At 37.6% G+C, this 20,176-nt stretch overlaps 1 pseudogene; it reads left to right on the forward strand.

Moving 5' to 3' along the window:
- Positions 1-5,609: 5,609 nt before the first annotated feature.
- On the forward strand, positions 5,610-15,361 carry LOC101101504 (annotated as a pseudogene).
- Positions 15,362-20,176: the final 4,815 nt, after the last annotated feature.

The following is a 20,176-nucleotide window of genomic DNA, read 5'->3' on the forward strand; positions in this document are numbered from 1 at the left end:
GGGAATGGTTTCAATGGGTAAGGGGCATTAAAGAATCTACTCCTGAAATCATTGATACCCTATATGCTAAATAACTTGGATGTAAATTAAACAATAAATAAAAAGAGAGAGAGAAAGAGAGAGACAGAGAAAGAGACACAGAATCCGAAGCAGGTTCTAGGCTCTGAGCTGTCAGCACAAAGTCCCACATGGGGTTCAAACCCATGAACTGTGAGGTTCAAACCCACGAACTGTGAGGTCACAACCTGAGCTGAAGTCAGATGCTGACCTGACTGAGCCACCCAAGTGCCCTGGTCTTGCTGTCTTTTAAGGGTGGGGACTCCCTTCCTGATGCCCTCAGGGCTCTACCAGAGCGGAGCATGCTGGTTTTTAAAATTCTAGGTTTTAAGTCCCACTGTTTGCAAGAGCTCAGGAAATTAGGCCCCTTTTGCTTTCAAAGACAAATGTTATGGGAATTCGTCCTCCTCATTCAAACAATAATAAATAAATAAATAAATAAATAAATAAAGGAATTAAACTAAAATATTATTGAGCCTGGGTGGCTCAGTCAGCTAAGCGTCGGACTTCAGCCCGGGTCATGATCTCATGGTTCCTGAGTTCAAGCCTCACTTCCGGCTCTGTGCTGACCTCTCAGAGCCTGGAGCCTGCTTCAGATTCTGTGTCTCCCTGTCTCTTTGTCCTTCCCCCACTTGTGTTCTCTCGCTCCCTCTTTCTCTCTCTCTCAAAAATTAAACATTAAACAATATTTAAAAAAATAAGTGAAGAAGAATATGGAGGCCCACTAGGTGTGTTATTTCCATGAATGAAAACATGACCATTAGATAGTCATGAGCATAGTAAGGATATTGTTCTTCTTGCTGGCAGAAATTTATGATAAGAGGCAATTTTGCATAGTAGAAAAGGTACAGGTTTGGGAGCTAAATCTGATTTTATTTCACAAGTCTGCCACTCTGTATATGAATAACTATAAGTACATTTCTTAACCTACACAAGCCTCAGTGTTCCCATCTGCAAACATAGGTATTTATGTTATGTTGTCACAGTTACTGACATAGTGCATGAAAAGTGCTGATATATAATAGATGTTCATAAATAGTAACTAATATGATGTGGTGAGGACAACCATTGCCATACCCTGTTATCTTTGGTAAACCACCTAACCTTGGACTCTATGATGCCCCTTAAAAAGAAACTAAAAATAATATATATATATATATATATATATATATATATATTTAAAGAAATCAGTGGAATGTCAAGTTTTTGGAAAAGAAAAATTCATTTCATAGAATTCCGCGTTTTCTGAACTGATTAAATAATGCACTACTTTCGGGAATATGATATTTTACACATCAGCTAGTTCCGGGTTAAAATGTATCATACTGGTTAAACAGACGCTTTATAACCAGACTTGTGTTTCATTTCCTGCTCTGCCACACACACCTGTTTGACATTGGGAAAGTTAATTAACTTTCTAAGCCTCAGTGATCTCATCTCTAAAATAAGGATTAAAAATGCCTATATCTTAGGGTTGTTTTGAAGCCTGAAAAGTACATTTTACACAAGGCTCCTAACCTCATGTAAATGAGCTTACATTCAATTATTCTTCACAACAAACTATGAGGTAAGTAATATTATTATCCCCATTTGTAGAAGAAAATAGGAGGCACTGAGCGAGGAAGCAATTTGCTCAAGGACACAAACCTAAGGGAATGAAAGGGCTGGATGTGTACCTAGAGAATCTGGTTCTAGAATACTCCTAACCACTTAGTTGTATTGTTCTGCTATGCTTTCCTTGTGGGGATATACCATGACATTGAAGCCATTTGGAAAAGGAAGGAGTGCAACATTTTTTTATATTCCTGGAAACCAGCAAAAGCCCCTCTTGTACTACCTTAGTTGGGGCGCTAAGACTTTTAAATGAAGGCTTCTCCGGTAGGAATTGGAAACTTGGGATAGTGCAGATTGTTTTTCCCATGGGAAAGTATTTTCAATTTCATTTTAGAATTCAAAAGAATAACATGATTTGCTGTAGTAAGCCGTGACTTTCATCAAATTGCTGAATTTTATCTAGTCTATAATATGACAGATATTCATACTGATATGTATAATATCTGGGAAAATGGGAAGTGGCAGGTTTTGAAGGAAGCTGTAACAAATGCACTTTTATGACAATGTGTCTATGGTCACGTTCTGACATCTATCAGCTCTGTGACTTGGGATGATTCCCTTCACCTCTGTGATCTTCAGTTTCCTCATGTGTAAAATCCGGACATAACGATTTACAGAGTTGTGACCACCAGATGACATCAATGTATACTAAAACCGTTTTCCAAGTGGAAGCATCGACTGGTTGCTTAGCACAGTTAGTGATAAATCATTCCAATCTCAGTTTTGAATACATGGTGTCCTCAACCCAAACTCTGCTTTCCATTTCCGCCTTTGGGAGATGAGCTTTTACCAGGACAGCAGTTCCTTAAAAACACATTTAAGCCAGGCAGTTTGAAAGAAAGAGTAGCCCATTTCCCTCCTCAGAGATACTCATCTAATATTTGACACACAGCCATGGCTCTTTAAACATAATATAGGGAACCAAATTTAGCTTTTTTCTTAATGACTTCTCACTTGCGAGAAACACAAGTGACTAAACGGAGTGTCATATAGTGACCCTGTGAGAGGCGAGGGGAGTGAGGACCTGCTGTGATAGCGTCTCTGCTTTTTGGTACCTTTGGTCACATTGTCACCCACTTCACCTCCCCTGCCTAGGATCTTTAGGACTAAATTTAGCTTCCCATCAATTCTTCTGACTTATTGTCTGTAATCTACTGTAGGAGAAAATATTTCAAGACAAGTGCATTAAGATTATTACAACAGAATCATTGAGTTAAGTCTGGAGCAAGAGTCAAGAGTCTCTTGGAGAATAAGGCATGTAGTTTGGGTGGGGGGTGGTGGGGAAGGAAAGAAAAAGAAGATTGGATGATGGCTGGTGAATCTCCATAGAGATTGGGTCTTAGTTGACTCACCAGTTTTGCAGGAAATCTTAACCTCGGTGTCACTTAACCTCGGTGTCACTTAACCAAGTGTCTAATGCACTTCTCGAGTATTGGCAACATCAAATATCTTGGCAGACTGGAAAGAATTTATGAATTCCTCTCATAAGAGGTTATAAAATAGTTCAGAAAAACAGGCAAAAAACTTAGGCTTCATTATTAAAACCACACAGTTACTTTGTGCCAAATAGAGTCCTGACACTGGTATAGAAACGCCCTGCTCCAGCTGAAGGGTATTGAACGGGGAAGACACTAATTTAATTTTTATATCTAGAAAAAGACCAAAAAAAGAGAAATAACTGATTGATTTTAAATACATGTTCTGCTTGCTTTAAAAACAAATGTTTTTAGATACTGCAAAGATCATTTTCAACACATTTAGATATTTGGGCTTGATATATGCAAACAACTTTCTGAATTTTAAAACAAAGAAAGCAGGAAAACATTTCATTTAAAAATATATTTGACAATTTTAGATTACTGGGAAGAAAATCCCTCTTTGGGGCTTTCAGAGTTGTCTGCGGCATATGCCTAATTACCCCTCCTACATGAAGGAGGGGGGTTTTGTTTAGCCCTATTTATAATGTGTTCTTACTTTCAAATTGCATGTTTAACCACAGCAACGTTAGGCACAATGAATGTCATGTTGCTTTCATCCCAAATAGAGAAGTGAATGAGAGAGTGTATATGGTTCAGTTGTCTGGCCAAGATCTGCCACGTTTATTTGTTTTTCTACAAATTCTTCAAGTTTTTTCTGTTATGCTCTGTGCTTATCTAATAATAGAGTATTACAAAGCAAATTATTTTGGTTTGTCAAGATTATTTTAAAGGTACAGCTTCCTAAAAAAAATAATAATAAATAAAGGTACAGCTTCGTGGGAGTAATTTCCATTATAAAAATAGCTCGAACTGCAGGAGCAATCTGAAGAAGTTTGTGGATAATAAATGGACCAAAGATAAAAGCTTTCTCACTAATGAGAGAAAAAGAAATACTCAGTTCTGCTGACCTGTGGTGGGTTTTTATCTGCCTTCAAGAGAAGTGACTTTCCTTGCAAGTACTTTTCAAGCCGTTATTAATTCTTAACTATGAAAGATTTTGAAAATTATTATACATTTTCTGAGGTCAGTATATTCTCAGAAGATGTTGAGTTACCTAAAATATAATAGAACAAATTATATAAAAGTATTAATGTCATGAATCTTTGCCTCACAAAGTTATTGTTCTATTTGGGATTTGTCAATAATGTAGAAATACCTCATTTCTTATGTGTTAATCATTCAAATGAGAAAACGTAAAAGTTTTAGTAAAAACTTTCAAAGATGGGGGGTGGATATAGGGGTAACTGTAACCATCGATGACCAATTTTGGTTGGAAAGATCTTTAGGTGTCCTTGCAGAACACCTTGCAGAACGTGGCTGTCAGTCTTATTACGTTGGGTCTATTAAACAGTTATTTAAACAAATGATGAAAGAAACAGGTATATTGAGTTTCATGTTATTTTTCTAATCTCTGCCTCTTTCCTTTTAGAATACAAGCAAAATGACATTTATCACATATTATAAGCCTCATGGAAGTACAGAGAAAGAGAGAGAATGAAAATTATGGGAAAAATTGAACTGAGGAATTCATTCTAAGAATATTTTATTTATTTAGTACTTTAAAATTTAATGTTAGTTCAGGTTTAATTTTTGTCTTTAACTTCTTGCCAGAAGTTTTAAGGGTTTGAAATGTTAGGTTAATAATTTCCAACTAAGGTCATATAGCTGTAAAATTAAAGCTACAGAAGTTACTTTTTAAGTTATAGCAAAGTATGAAAAGATCCTTCCTCCTCTTTTCATTATTTATTATAGAAATGCCTGTGGTGATTTTAGAACTGAGCAATTCTTGTGCTGATTGATATCATTAACCTCTTCCAGATTAGTCTTTCCAAAATACGGCCATTATCAAAACAAAACTTCTCTGGTCAGATATCTCCATTTCTCCACTATGCGTTAGGCCAGGAAAAGAGCATATAATGCAAATCTTCAGTAATGCTGTCCCAATTTATCATTCCATTCCTATTGACTGTTAACCTGTTTTGTATACACACAAGCTCTTCAATAAAGTGAAGCTACTTGCCATTCTGTAAATATGCACTTTCTGTGTGTGTGCGTGTTGGCACTTCTACTTGAAATCTTCATACTCTATATTCATAGTTCACCTCAGCTCTAGCTTGTTAATTCCTCTTGTTTCTCGTCCTTTCTTTCGGAAGTAATCGCCTTCTTTCCTGAACTGTCCTCGTGCTTCAATTCTTTCAAATGGCATGGGACCTACTTAATTATATATGCAGCAGATAAATATATAATTTATTTTTATATATTATATGTAAATGTATAATTTATTTATATATGTGATATATAAATATATATGCACGTATATATGATATAAGCATACGGGAATATGTGTGCGCATATATGTGTATGTTTCAGCATTCGGTCTGGGGTCAAGGTTTAAATCTTGACTTCTCCCCATAATGTGTGAGTGTTCTTGTGTAAATTCTCTAATCTCTTTGTGCCTCAATGTCCTCATGTAAAAATCCAGTTGATAAAGGTACTTACTTTATAGTGTCATTATGGACATCAGATAACACAGGTAAGAGTCTGAGCATTGCATCTAGCTTATACCTTGAGCTCAATAAATGTTAGCTTTTCTTATTATTACATGTCACGAATTCATCTTATTTTATTTATTACATATATTTCACATGATTTTTATGAAACAACATCTTTAGTACATCTATTTGTGTTCATTTTTGTCACCAAAATGTTTATACAAATGTCCTCATGAAGTATTTATACATAGCACCTCCCCCCCCAAAAAATATATATATATATATATATAATTTTAAATTTGAAAGGAGTTTCAAACAAGTGCTGTGAGAAAAATTAGGTTTATATAAAATTTTATCAAAAGCAAATACCACTTTACTAATAGGCATGTTAGGAAAAAACCCCAAAGCTGGACACATATTTAAGACAGTCATTAGCACTAAACATACAGAATGCTAGTGTGAAAGTATCAGCCCGAATATATATTTAGAGACAGCCTACAAAGTTCCAGATGTTCTAAGGGTGATGTGACACCAGTGAGGTTTCGTGCTGTGGTGCAACCACCCATTTCCCAACTCTGCTGTCACACTCGGTGGCGTGTGAGGGATGCTGACAGAACTGCATGTCCTCCAAGATGACCAGCGCTTGAGCCACCTGTAACCCCAGAAGACTCACCACTGAAGCCAGTCTGCAGGAGGTTGTGATTAGAATCAATTATCCATGCTTAATTAAAAGACAATGAAGATATTCTTGTCACACTTCTTTACCTCAGTTCTGACCCAACTCTCTAAGCTGTCAGCTGGATTTCTGTCCCCTGTGTACATCTCCTAATCTCAGACTTCCCCAACTCCTAGAGCCCTTGTCCCATGCCCTCTAATACATGTGGTCTAAAACAGATCTTCTACACTGTAAGCCTCCACTCCAAACATTCTTTCCCACAACACCTCTCTGTGAATTGGAGTGACAAAGCCCCGAAGCTCTAAGGGTGACTACTTCTTTCTCTCACACTACATACTTTCCATGGGGCTGGGGCTGAAGGTGGAGGAGTATTCTACTTGCTCTCATTCCTGGCTCCGAATGATTTCTCATCACTCCCCGTCTTAATAAGCTTGGGCTGCTATGGCTTAACATCACAGACTAGGTGACTTAAACAACTGACATGTATTTCTCACAGTTCTTAAGGCATGGAAGTCAAAGATGAAGGTGCCATTTCTTGGTGAGGGCTCTCTTCTTTGATTTCAGGTAGCTGCTATCGCACTGTGTGCTCACACGACGTTTTTTGTTTTTGTTTTTGTTTCTGTTTTTGTTTTTTGTGCACAGGAGAGAGAGAACTCTCATGTCTCTTCTTATAGGGCACTAAACTCATCATGAGGGCACCCTGCACATGACCTCATCTAACCCTAATTAACTTCTAAAGACCCAGCCTCCACATACCTTCACACTCGGAGTTAGGGCTTCAACAGAAGAATTGAAGGGGACACACAGTCATGTAATTCATAACACTCCCTTAAATCCCAACTATTTTGAAATTCACGTTATCTGACTATACTACATAACATTTTGAAATTTTGTAGTCAATAGAAATCATTCACTTAAGTATTAACATCTGAGTCATTCTCCTCTTTACCTGTAATTGTTGCTTATTATATGGTCTTCAGCATTTAGTAGATTGAAGGTTCATGTCACTGGGGCTTTCAGATCTTGTCATCTTTATTTAAAATTTATTTGATATAAATTTTTCCTCTTGCCTGTCTATCCACTTCATCTCATAGTAATTTCTAGATTTTTTTTACTTCCAATAAATATATGACATCTCAAATCTTGATTTAAAATATCCTCTCTTGGGGTGCCTGGGTGGCTCAGTAGGTTAAGCATCCGGCTTCGGCTGAGGTCATGATCTCATGGTTTGGGAGTTTGAGCCCACATTGGGCTCTGTGCTGACAGCTCAGAGCCTGGATCCTGCTTTGGGTTCTGTGTCTCCCTCTCTCTCTGCCCTTCCCCCATTCATGCTCTGTCTCTCTGGTCTCTCAAAAATGAATAAACATTAAAAAATTTTTCAATAAATAAAATATCCTCTCTTACTACAACATTCTAACATTTAAAAAAATTTTTTTTATGTTTTATTTTTTTTTTTTGAGAGACAGTGAGAGAGAGCAGGGGAGGGACAGAGAGAGAAGGATACACAGAATCCAAAGACAGGCTCCGGGCTCTGAGCTAGCTGTCAGCACAGAGCCTGACGTGGGTCTGGAACTCACAAACCGCGAGATCGTGACCTGAGCCAAAGTCTGACACTTAACCAACTAAGCCACCCAGGAGCCCCTAATCTTCTAACATTTCAACTCACTGACTTTGCATACATTTCAACAATTATTTTCTTTCCCTGAATCGTACAATCCATTAAATTTATCACTTTTTTAAGTGTTTACCAGCATACCCAATCTGTGGTCTGATATGTACTCTTGTACACAACTTATATTCCTTTATCCATCACCATAATTTCTTGCTCAATGTAATCAAGACACATAACCCACTATTCCTCTGGGTTTCTCACTTGGCAAAATCCCAACTGTGATTACATGCAAAACTTCACCTAACTTCCAGAAATAAGGACTGAAACTGATTTGCCTCCCTTTAAATTTATAACTACAAATTTGGCATGCATGATCACAGGAGCCTGTCAATAATACTTGTTTTCATTGGCAATTCCCTTTTCTAGTTTTAGAGACAATAATTTTATACTTTCTCCTCTCAAGGAGAAATTCTCAGATTGACTCCTGGAATTCTAATTCTGCAGCAATATTTTCTCTCACGTGTTTTGACATTGTAGTTTCTTCTCACTTCTGAAGATTATATTGTATATATTCTTTATATTCTGAGACTAAACATTTCAAGCCCATTGTTAATATTTCTCCTTCAAATGTTATTTTAAATTTCTATCTGCTATTTATATATATCTCTCTCTTTCTCTCTCTCACTCTCTCATCTCATTGTATGCAGAGCAGGAGAGAATAAAAGTATATGTTCAGAACATCATCTTGCTCTAATCCCATTTTTTTCTGAATTAATGTTTTGTTTATACTTTGAACATAATCATGTGTGTGTAGTCTTAAAATATATAGTTTGAGCTTTGATATATTTCCTATCAGACTCTGTCTACTGTACATAATTGTTTAGATTTTTTCAAACACATCTTAAGCACAGCATATCCAAAAATAAACTAATTTTCTTCCTAAACGCAATCCCCTTTTTTAAAAAGTATAGATTTCAAAGAATGGCAGCACTATCTAGTCTGAGCACACCATTGATGCCTCCTCTCCATTACCCTCGCTTCTCACCATCATTCCCAGGTCACTATCATATACTACCATGTCTTATCTTGATTATGGAAATAGCATCTAATTAGATTCCATGCTTCTAGTCTTCCTCTTCTTTGTTTTATTTTCTAGGTATTTAGAAAGGCTATTCTAAAATAAAACTTTATCAATGTAATATTCTCATTAAAAGCTTCAAAACATTTTAATGCTCTTAGTCCACCATGAAAAACATTATCGATTACCCAACCAACAGCCATTCCTCCCATTTTTCTGGCCAGAGGAGCCTATCCCCTATAATACTCACTGAAAATGATACTTCCTTTCCTAGATGTGCTTGCAGCTCGAGAGTCAGCAAATAACTCAATCTTGGCCAACTGAACCTGAGACATGACCTATTACAGAGCTTCTCACAAATATTATCCTCCTTGACAAAATGAGAGTGATGAGTAAAGATTATTGTATTAGCTCCTCCTGCCCCTTCTGGCTCTGTTCTTGCTTCTCTGTAGTCTATTCCTAATATGGCAGCCATTTAAAAAGGAAAACCTTTAAAAGGAAGTCAAATCATGATGCATCTTTACTCACAACCTCAGGTGGCTTCCTGTCTCACTCTAAATGGCAGTCAAAGTACATAGACTAGCCTATAAATTTCTATATAATCTACACACCCCCATTCTCACTGTTGCCACGGCTAAGATGGCAGCCCAATATGTATGAGACACAAAATTGAGAAGCTGAGGAGTATGTAAATACAACCTGTATTTTATTTTATTTATTTTATTTTATTTTATTTTATTTTATTTTATTTTATTTTATTTGTTTGTTTTAGAGAAGGAGAGAGCACATGCGAGTGAGCAGGGGAGGTACAGAGGGAAGGAAGAGAGAGAATTTTAAGCAGGCTCTACGCCTGATGCAGGGCTCAATCTCATGACCATGAGATCATGATCTGAGCCGAAATCAAGAGTCGGACATTTAACCACTGAGTCACCCAGGTGCCCTGCAACCTGTATTTTAAAGGAAGCTGCAAAGAATTGGGATCATAACTTTTTAAGAACTTACTAAAAAATGATTGAACAGGCTTTGGTATACTTAGATATCAACTTAATTTTCCCACACCCTTTTTGGCCACCTGAATAAGCAAATGACAGGGGAGAAGGAAAAAAAGGAGAACTGTGGGACTTGTGCCAAATGGAGAGCTGTGTGTTTTCCTTCCTGATCCCCATGGGAGATGCCTTACCCTAAAGCCAAAGTGAGAAGGCTTCCAAGAGCCACTGATAGGAATTGGAAGTATTTGCAAAAAGGGGAAACTGGTGTCTTTAATTTGAACATTCAGTAATGCAGACGTGCTAACCTGTTTCCTGTGCTTATTTAGCAGCAAAAAGATTTAGACAGAGATGGCCAGATGTAAAGAGGGATGTCAGTGAACAACCTGCACACATACTCCTCTCCCAACAGGAGGTGACAAGGGTGAAATTTTGTATGGGTGAAGTGCAATTGCAGAATATAGCTGTAATCGATACGCCTTACTGTTGCCTCAACCCACTTGATCCATTTGATGTGAGCTGACAGAGTAAGAAGCGTGGAATATGCATCAAATGATGAGAGTCAAAGTAAGAGGCTGGCGAAGAGGTTCATATTGAGCTAGATGTCTCCAGAGAATCATGTAGTGGGTTTTAGCAGTGCATGTACCCACTGACAGAAGAAGCTTTTGAATGCCTGCTACACAAAGGATATTGACAATGACACTTTGCCAAAAATTCTGCTTTATGGCACCAGTATCTGAGAACCTAGAACCAAAAGAAGTCTGAAAGGAGTGAACAAGACCACTACCTTTCCAAACCATGAAAGAAGAAAAGAAATATAATTAAAACAGATATGAAATGGAGGGATAACTGAGTTAATTAGGACTCCTAAATAATTAAAATTGCACAGAAAGTCATTAGATCTGAAAAACGTGATTGAATACTGAGGGCACAGAGATTTTACACATCACAATTGGTGGCACAGACCAATAATATAGAATCATTTTACATTTGTATCACAATAAGTTTTCATATCACCCAATATAGCAATCCTTTAGATAGATGCTTTGTTTTATATTGCACCCTCCTTCTGGGGAGCACAGTGTTTTTCTCATTTATCAAATAATCGTAATTCATAGAGAAATTAAGACTGAAAAAGTTGATTTCCCCCAAGAGGATAATTATAGGCTTGGTCATAAGCTGTCTCAAATACTTTACTCATTTGAATTCATACACTCCATCTTTGATAATAAAGACAGTTTTTGTGTAAATGTAAGTTTCACTCTTACATAAGGAATTCTCAGACACTTTTAGTGAAAATAATTTTACTATTTTAATTTTCTCATTCTTAAAAATATGAAGTTTCCCTGGAAATGTAAACTGGTGCAGCCACTCTGGAAAACAGTATGTAGGGTCCTCAAAAAAAACTAAAAATAGAATTACCCTATGACCCAGCAATTGAATTACTAGGTATTTATCCAAAGGATACAGGTGTGCTGTTTCAAAAGGACACATGAACCCCAATGTTTATAGCAGCACTATCAGCAATAACCAAAGTATGGAAAGAGCCCAAATGTCCATCGATGGATAAATGGGTAAAGAAGGTGTGGGTATGTATATACGGTGGAGTATTACTCAGAAATCTTGCCATTTGCAACTACGTGGATGGAACTAGAGGGTATTATGCTCAGTGAAATTAGTCAGAGAAAGACAAATATCATATGAATTCACTAATACTAGGAGTTTAAGAGACAAAACAGATGTTCAAACATAAGGGAAGGGAAACAAAAATAATACAAAAACAGGGAGGGGGACAAAGCATAAGAGACTCATAAATATGGAGAACAAACAGAGGGTTACTGGAAGGGGTATGGGAGGGGGGGAAGAGCTAAATAGGTAAGGGGCATTAAGGAATATACTCCTGAAATCATTGTTGCACTATATGCTAACTAATTTGGATGTAAATTAAAAAAAATAAAATTTAAAAATATATGAAGTTTACCAACTTTTTTAGAAATCACTTATGTTTCTGAATGTGTTGAGTGAGATTGTATCAGACCAATACTAACAACTTAAACAACTATTCTAAGGAGTCTGAGGGTTCTCCATACAATCAAAATCTGAGAGGGTAGGTAGGAGGGAAACACAGAGGAACATGGCACTTAACTCCCTTTTCCCTCTAGATGCATCTGTTCGTTCCAAATGTGGAGAGGGGACTGAAAAGATGAATCTTTTCTAGTGGTTCCACTAGACTGCAGAGACAGCAATTGGGCATCACACCTGCTAAAGTAGAAAGGCCTCATAAAACAAGCCAGGCCTAGAGGAGTTCAAAAACTGGAAGTTTTTCCCTTCTAGAGAAAGATAACATGATATAGAACTTCTAATAATCTTTATAAAATTTTATTAAAATTTTCCAGTACTTAATGACAATTAGCCCAGCAGTTTGGAGTTATTAAGTGGGAATATTAAAACAAGTGTGACTAAAATGTTCAATAAAACAGACAATGAGAAGGAGAATTTTGGCAGAGAATGACAATCTATGAAGAAAAAGTTAAAAGCATGTAACTGGAAAATCCAAGATAGAAAGCTAAGAACAAGTTAAGTGGATATGATAATCAAAGGGACACAGCTGAAGAGAGAATTAAGGAAACTGAAGACAGGTTACCAGAAAATATCTAGACTGACACAAGAATTGTCTTGTTTGCTTGATTTGCCACTATACATAGAGTAACTAGCACAATTCTTAAACAGTAGGCATCTACCACTTCTACTACTAGTACTTCTTATTACTGCTTATTATTACTACTATTACTACCAATACCACTATTTCTAGCTTCAAAATACCGGTTAGCAATTATTGAACACTCACTATGTGCTGGGCATGATTATGAAAACTTGAATGTGTTAATCCATTTGATTTATACTAGAATTTAATTAAGAGATAACTAGTGTTGTCCTCATTTTATAGATGATAAACTGGAGCACAAAAGATTAAGGGCATCTGACTAGCTCAGTCAGTGGAGCATGTGATCTCAGGGTTGTAGGTTCTAGCCCCACTCTGGGTGTAGAGATTACTTAAAAATAATAAAAATGACTAAGTTGTTTGAGGTCATATATTTAGTGAATAGTCAATATCAACTCTTAATCAACTTAATCCTATTATACTGATTCTCAAAAAGATAAGTGTCAATAAGCTGATGAAAAAAAAAAGCAAGCAAAAAGGATTTGAGGGAGAGAATCGGAAAAAGGAAGAGAAGGATGCCTGTCTAACTACTTTCTCAGTTATCTTTTCAAAGTTTTCCATTTCTTTTCTACGTGTAAAAGGAAGTGTTCCCATCAAAGTAAAATCTTGATCATTTTGATCATATTAGTATAGGATGGGGAAAGGGAAAAATGGCATCTGGTCTACATCCCTAACTTTATTATCCATAATATTATTTAACATCATCATAGTTTCTATAACTTTCAATAGCAAGCAACTTAATGCTAATTTTTTACTGTGGATTTTTGTACTGGGAATAATAGAGTCACTTGTCTATAACTTGTCAGAAAGTCTAGATTAATGAGCTAATGTTGAGGAAGCATATGAAATGCAAAGTAGACATTTGAGAGATTGTCTAAAGGTTTTATTAAAAACAAGCAGAGGGAGTTCTATTGAACACACATGGAATATATGCTGATATTGAGTAGTGACAGTATCCTCAAGGTTCCGAGCATCCCCAACTTTGAGAGAATTTGCAGTCTTGAAAATTAAAAAGTCACTGACACAACAAATAATTTGCATTTCTACATTTTATGCTCTAAAAATGCTAGTGTTTGAAATATTTCATCACAGTGTTTAAAATTGTGAACTACTTGAAAAATGAAGAGAGTTCCAAGCATCACATAGATAATCCATTTGACTATAAATGTTTGGGGTTTGGGGGATACAAATATTTAAAACTGCCAGGTCTCACTCAAAGAAACATATTTTATATCCCTTGCAGCCTTAATACATGTCTTCTGTTCTTGTTGACCTTCCTAAAAGTATCTATTCACTTTCTGTTTTTTAACAAATTGTCCAATACAGACCATTAATAAAAAAAAAAAGAGTAGAGATTTTCTCTCAGAAGTGCCTGAAAAAGATTTCTTTGACTTACCAAATAAATATTAATTACATTCATTGTATTAGATATTCTTAAGTCATTTAGAATGGATTTTCTAAAATAGGTTAAGTAGGAAATACGTAATCAAATGAAGCAGGGTCACTATATTTTACACCCAAATAAAACTAAGCATGCAAATAGGAAAGTGACATTTAATTATACAAACAGAAATTAGAAAAAAAGAATGAAAGAGAGCATTTTACTTTTTTCATAGTTACCAGGATTTTATTAACAGAGATATTTAAAACATGAAAAAATGATTTAATTCTTATTTAAACCTATTCATAACACTGCAATTATGCTTAAGTCATTTAATGTGTTAATGATAATCACCATTATTATTTTTTTATGCTTCTGCACATTCTAAGGTCAAAAGAAGTGATGAAAGACAGCCCCAGTTGTGCTTTGTATCTTCCAAATTTAAAATTTTGATTAACAATATTCAGAATCAGTGAACTATTTTAATCTTACAAAAATACTCACTTTTCTAAGATGGTCCTGAAAAAGCTTGTTCCTTTATTTGGAAAGTGTTGAGAGTCTATTACATGCCAATACCTTTGTAGACCCTGGAACCATAGTAGTAAATAATACAGAGAAAACCCTGCCCTCATGGAGCTTATAATTCACTCAAGGGAAAATAGACATAAAAAATTACATCTGCTGGCAGAGCCGAGATGCGTGCCCCAAGCGGTCTGCCTCCGCTGCCTGTAGCCCGCGGCCCCAGCAGCAGCGCCCCCCACTGGGTGGAACATCTTCCCCCCACAACCTCAGGGCAGCCGGCACCTGCCAGGATGCGGCCATTGTGTGCTATAAGGACTCGCCTTCTATCTGCCAGCAGTCCCAGGGAAAACCGTGATCAGCATCATGCCAGCTGAGGTTGGTGTCCTAGTTGGAAAAGATAGGTCAAGTCTTCGTGAATGAGCTGACACTTGGGGGCCAAAAATATTGTTATCCAGGACTCGCTGCTGCAGAACGGGGAATTTACCGCGGATCTTCCTACCGGAAGGGCTGGTGGAGCTCTCACTTTCAGAGCCACTATCACCACGACTGCCAAGACGCCAGTCGTGCCGATGGGCAAAGAAGGTGTCCCCTGTGGTGTGATCAAGAAATGTTATGAAATGGCCTCCCACCTGCCATGTTCCCAGTGCTGACCTCTCTGTCCCTTTCCCCAAATACTCCCCACTGGTTTTCCACCCGTCTCCTTCCCATGCAGAACATACATCATTTTTATTTGGCAGGGGCATTACCCCACATCCGTTATTGCTGCCAAAACCGCGTGGGCTAGGGGCTGGGGCTGGATGCACAGACAACTCCCCCTCCCCTCACCCCTCCTGTGTGTGGTTGGAAAACTTTTTTGTTTGGTTTTTTTTTTCCCTGAATAAAAATGAGTCTACGAAGAAAAAAATTAAGTCTTACGAAGATTATGAACAATGTGTGAGTTGGGTGAGGAGCAATTTAAGTATGCAAATATGACTTGCAGAGGTGGTGATCTATGAGCAGAGACCAGATGACAAAAAGCAACCGAGGCTATGAGCAGGTAGCAGAGCCCCCCAGCAGAGGAAGAGCAGGCCCTTCACCCAAAGGAGATTCACATGTTTCAGTAACGGAAAGAAGTTCCAGTGGCGGGAGCACCAAGAGGCAGCTGTGTAGGAGATGGATCATAGAAGAACAAGGAAGACAGCCTTCAGACTATTAGGGAGCTATCTGCATAGTCCAGGTGAGGATGCTAACACTGATGCGTGGACCAGGTGGTAATGGTAGACATCGAGCAGAGCAGCCAACACTCAGAATAGATTCATTGCTTGGCTTTTAAGTCTTCAATTAAATTGAACCTCTGCGAGTATTTGCTCTTGATATTACATTTTTAGATTCTCGTGTATCCCTTCAATTAGTTTTCATTCCTAATTAATATAATTTGTTTGTTTTTCATTTAATCGTGGACAGCATCGACCATGTTGGAAAGAATACCACATCTGGATCTTAATAAATCAGTATATGTGAGACTATTTATACTTTCACTTCTGAGCCTGGAATAGAAAAGGAGGAACGTAATTTTTAAAAATATAATTTTCTTTCATATAGATTATATATGGTGAGTTTGGCAGCTCTTTCAGGGTTGGAGGCCAATTTGCTGAATAAGTTCTTTTGACAAACTAAGATTTGAAATATGACCAAGAAAGTTATTTGTGAATTTTTAGTTTTTCCTTTAACAAAGATTTCTAAATGCATCGTTATAATCTCTATCACAAAGCCTTTAACAAGAGATCATTTTAGTGGAACAAATTTTATATGTCAGTATTACTGTACATAATTCTACCTTTTTAAATGCACATCTATGGCCCATTTCTAACTTTTAATTTTAGAAGTTGGAAATCCCCATTATACATGGAAGAAATATAGCCTATGCATATATAATATATATTTTTATGTTAAAGGACAAAAGTCATATATTTGGAGATCTAAAATCAGCTCCAACTATTTCTACTCCAGCTCCTTTGAGGCAGAACTTTCTTCAAGCCATGCTAAATAATTTCCTACTGTAGCTCAAGCCCTCTTGTGCCTATAATAGCCATGTACAGAATAATAGAACGCTAAATCTCTTTAACTGGCTTTGATTTTTTTAATATGGTTAATTCAATATTTAATTTAATATAAAGAGAATGTCTGGACAAATAATACATTTTTATATCCAAGCTGTCACTTTTACAAAACTACATTACTTCCAGCTCCTACATCCTCAACATTTCCTAATAATTTAAAGTTTACATTGATAGTTTCGATAAAATCTCAATGTAATCTATATTTTTAACTCATTGCAAGCTGCTTTTTCTGGGCCTTCTTGTCCAATCTACTCAAACTCGTCTGAAAAAAACCCTGAATATTCCAATCTCTGAGTTAGTGCACATTATCAGGTTGGTTTTCACATCAAAATATCCCCTGTTCCTCTAGAACCTTCTAAATACTAATCTGTCAAAGCTGAACAAAGATCCATCTCTCTATGACACCTTTTTTGACTATTCAGTCAGTCGTGTCTCTTCCTACATTATTCTGTAAGATTCATGTGAGACTTAGTTAATAACTCCCCTTTTTTGCTTCTTTGTTTTGGTACATGTTTATCTCTCACTTCTTGACTGTAGGAGTTCTTTTTGTTGTCATTGTTGTTTAGTTTGAATGCATTCCGAAGAAACATATATTCTCCATTTGAACAGAGTTCCTAGAATACCCCACAGATGTATACCCATTCTATTTATTTTCTTGCTGACCACTGTGGGTGCTTAATTTGATGATTCTATTCTGTATATCTTCCTTAGAGTACAGAACAGAGATAAGTTTCTCACTCCACCAAACTGAGAGATGGAGGGAGCTTTACATTGTCTTCTAGTCATCATTCAGTTGGACAGGGATAAGAAATGTGTTGCTCACATTTCAGAAGTAAGAATTTTCTTTTTGTCACCCTTGACTTCTCTTTGGATATGGAGAGAGCAAAGGGCATAAAAGAACTCCATGAAGAAGTCAGGGGAAGAATATCTGACTTGCAAATCCCAACCTGTGTCAGGAGAAGCCAAAGAAAAATAGCAGGCTTCTAGTAAACCGAAGTTACAAAGAATCTCAGTGAATAGGACCAAACAAAAAAGATCTGTGGAAGATAAAGCTTCCTGTTCAGAAAAGACAGCACAAGACAATGGAGGAGTAAGACTTTGGAAGAAGGTACTGATTCCTTCAGTACTTTCTGAAGTTCCACCAGCCAACCTGCTTCGTGGAGACATCCTGTGGGCCTGGTGCCAACAGCAAAAGCTGAGCACCAAAGGCCGGAAATTAGATGCACGTAAGCAACTCTGTGAATATGCTTACCCTGATCAAAATAAGAACGTTCCTATCACCACAAAGGAGGCCAGGAATCTCACAGTCAGAAAGAAGATCAAAGACAGACAAGAGGGAAATGTCCCTGGAAAGTTCTGGAAAAAAGGTATCTTCTGATGGAATGCACACCCCTGAAGTGGCTGCTCCCTCTAAGGGTCGGGGGTGCCTGCCTCCTGAAGGGAATCCATGCCATTGTTGTGACAATGTTGGGCCCAGATGCTGTGATTACCTCCTTGTCCAGAACTGCAACCAGGACTGGGAAGATGGAGACAATGGAATAGCCACAGGAGGCCTATGGTGTCAGTTTCATTGGGAGAAGTCTGCCTGAAGACACAGAGGGTTGGGTTCACCTGCAATTTCATGCAGGACAAGCCTGAGTGCCTGAAAAATGGGAGAGTATGTGTTCTCTTCTGGCTTCTGGCCTGCCATTTTCTACCCGCCCCCCCCACCTGGAGGACAATATGCTGTACCCCAAATGTGTTCAGAAGAATAAAGTATTAATGAAAAGCCTCAATGAGATTATAATACCAGGAAAAGAGGTACATCTGTGATTATAATTTTTTATTTTTATTTATTTTTGAGAGTAAGCATGCAGGCGTAAGGGAGGAGTAGAGAGAGAGGGAAAGAGAGAGTCCTAAGTGGGCTCCCTGCTGTCAGCACAGAGCCCAATGTAGGGCTTGATCTCACTGTTCATGAGATCACGACATGAGCCGAAATCAAGAGTTGGGTGTCAACCGATTGAGCCACCCAGGTACCCCATGCTGTGATTATAATTAACGGTGGGAAGGGAACCATGGTCAACTCCATAGTACACTGACAGCTGGATGGGAGGCTGCTCCACACCTCCCATGCTTCCTGCTTACAGAACACACAAGCTGGTGGGTTACAGGTGTTATCCTCAGACCGTCAACAAGGCCTGAGGCTTCGTGGGTTGGGATACAGAGGTTCTTATGTTTGAAATTGGAAAAGCATTACAGCAATTACCATTCATTCCAGTTAATAAAAATAAAAGGTCATTCATACTACCAAATGTTTACCCTTCTGAAATTGAAGTGGCAGCCTGAGCTGCCACCATCATGGCAGGGGTGAAGTGGAAAACAGCTGTGTTTCCATGCTGGATCTCCCTTCTCTTGGGATTCTCTTGGGAGGCGGCTACCTTCTCAGTTTCCTGACTTCAAGCTGTTGAGTATTTTGTTAATGTTTTACTTTATTTATTGAGAGAGAGAGAGAGAGAGAGAGAGAGAGAGAGAGGAGAGAGAAAATCCCAAGCAGGCTCCCAGCTGTCAGTGTGGACTTCTACCTGGGGCTTGATCCGACGAATCATGAGACCATAACCTGAGCCAAAATCAGGAGTCAGATGCTTAACCAATTGAGCCATCCAGACACCCTTAAACTGTTGAGTATTTTAAACCAAAGGGAAAGCGTTATTCTTTCCCCACTCCCCCAAAACATACTGTTAATATAAAAAACAACATTTTTTGATGTTTTCTTAAGAACCTGAGACTGCTGTGCTGTGTCTCTGGGATAAAAACACAGGGCACTTTGCCCGTATTATTTCCACTTGTAACTGTTATGTATGTTTCTGCTACTTAAAAATGTTTAAGATTACTTCTGAATCAGAAATATATTATGTATTTGGTTTTTAAATGTATACATAAAATCATCTATTGTTTATAGCAGACCACATGCCTTGTGGGAAAATTATTGTTAATATTCTTAACTCAGAATTAAGCCAGAACAATGATTTTCTTTGGCATGATTCTTTTGTTTTCTTAAACCACTCAAATGAAATGTGATCAACACAAAAAGCTATGCATTTAAAGCATAGAATTTGATAACTTGGCTTCATTTTTACTTTTTTGTGTACTTCCTGAATTCATAGTTCTGTGACTCTTAGAAAAGATGTGTTTTGAGGTACCTGGGTGGCTTAGTCGCTACAGCATCCAACTTCGGCTCAGGTCATGATCTCGCGACTTGTGGCTTCAAGACCGCCTCGGGCTCTGTGCTGACAGCTCAGAGGCTGGAGCCTGCTTCAGATTCTGTCTCTGTCTCTGTCTGTCTCTCTCTCTCTCTCTCTCTCTCTTTCTCTCTCTCTCTCTCTCTCTCTGCCCTTCCCCTACTCACGCTCTATTTCCCACAAAAATAAACATTTTTTTTAAAAAGATTAAAAAGAAAAGAAAAGATGTGTTTTTCACTTG

Source organism: Felis catus, chromosome D1, assembly GCF_018350175.1.
Source record: "Felis catus isolate Fca126 chromosome D1, F.catus_Fca126_mat1.0, whole genome shotgun sequence".
Taxonomy (NCBI): Eukaryota; Metazoa; Chordata; class Mammalia; order Carnivora; family Felidae; genus Felis; species Felis catus.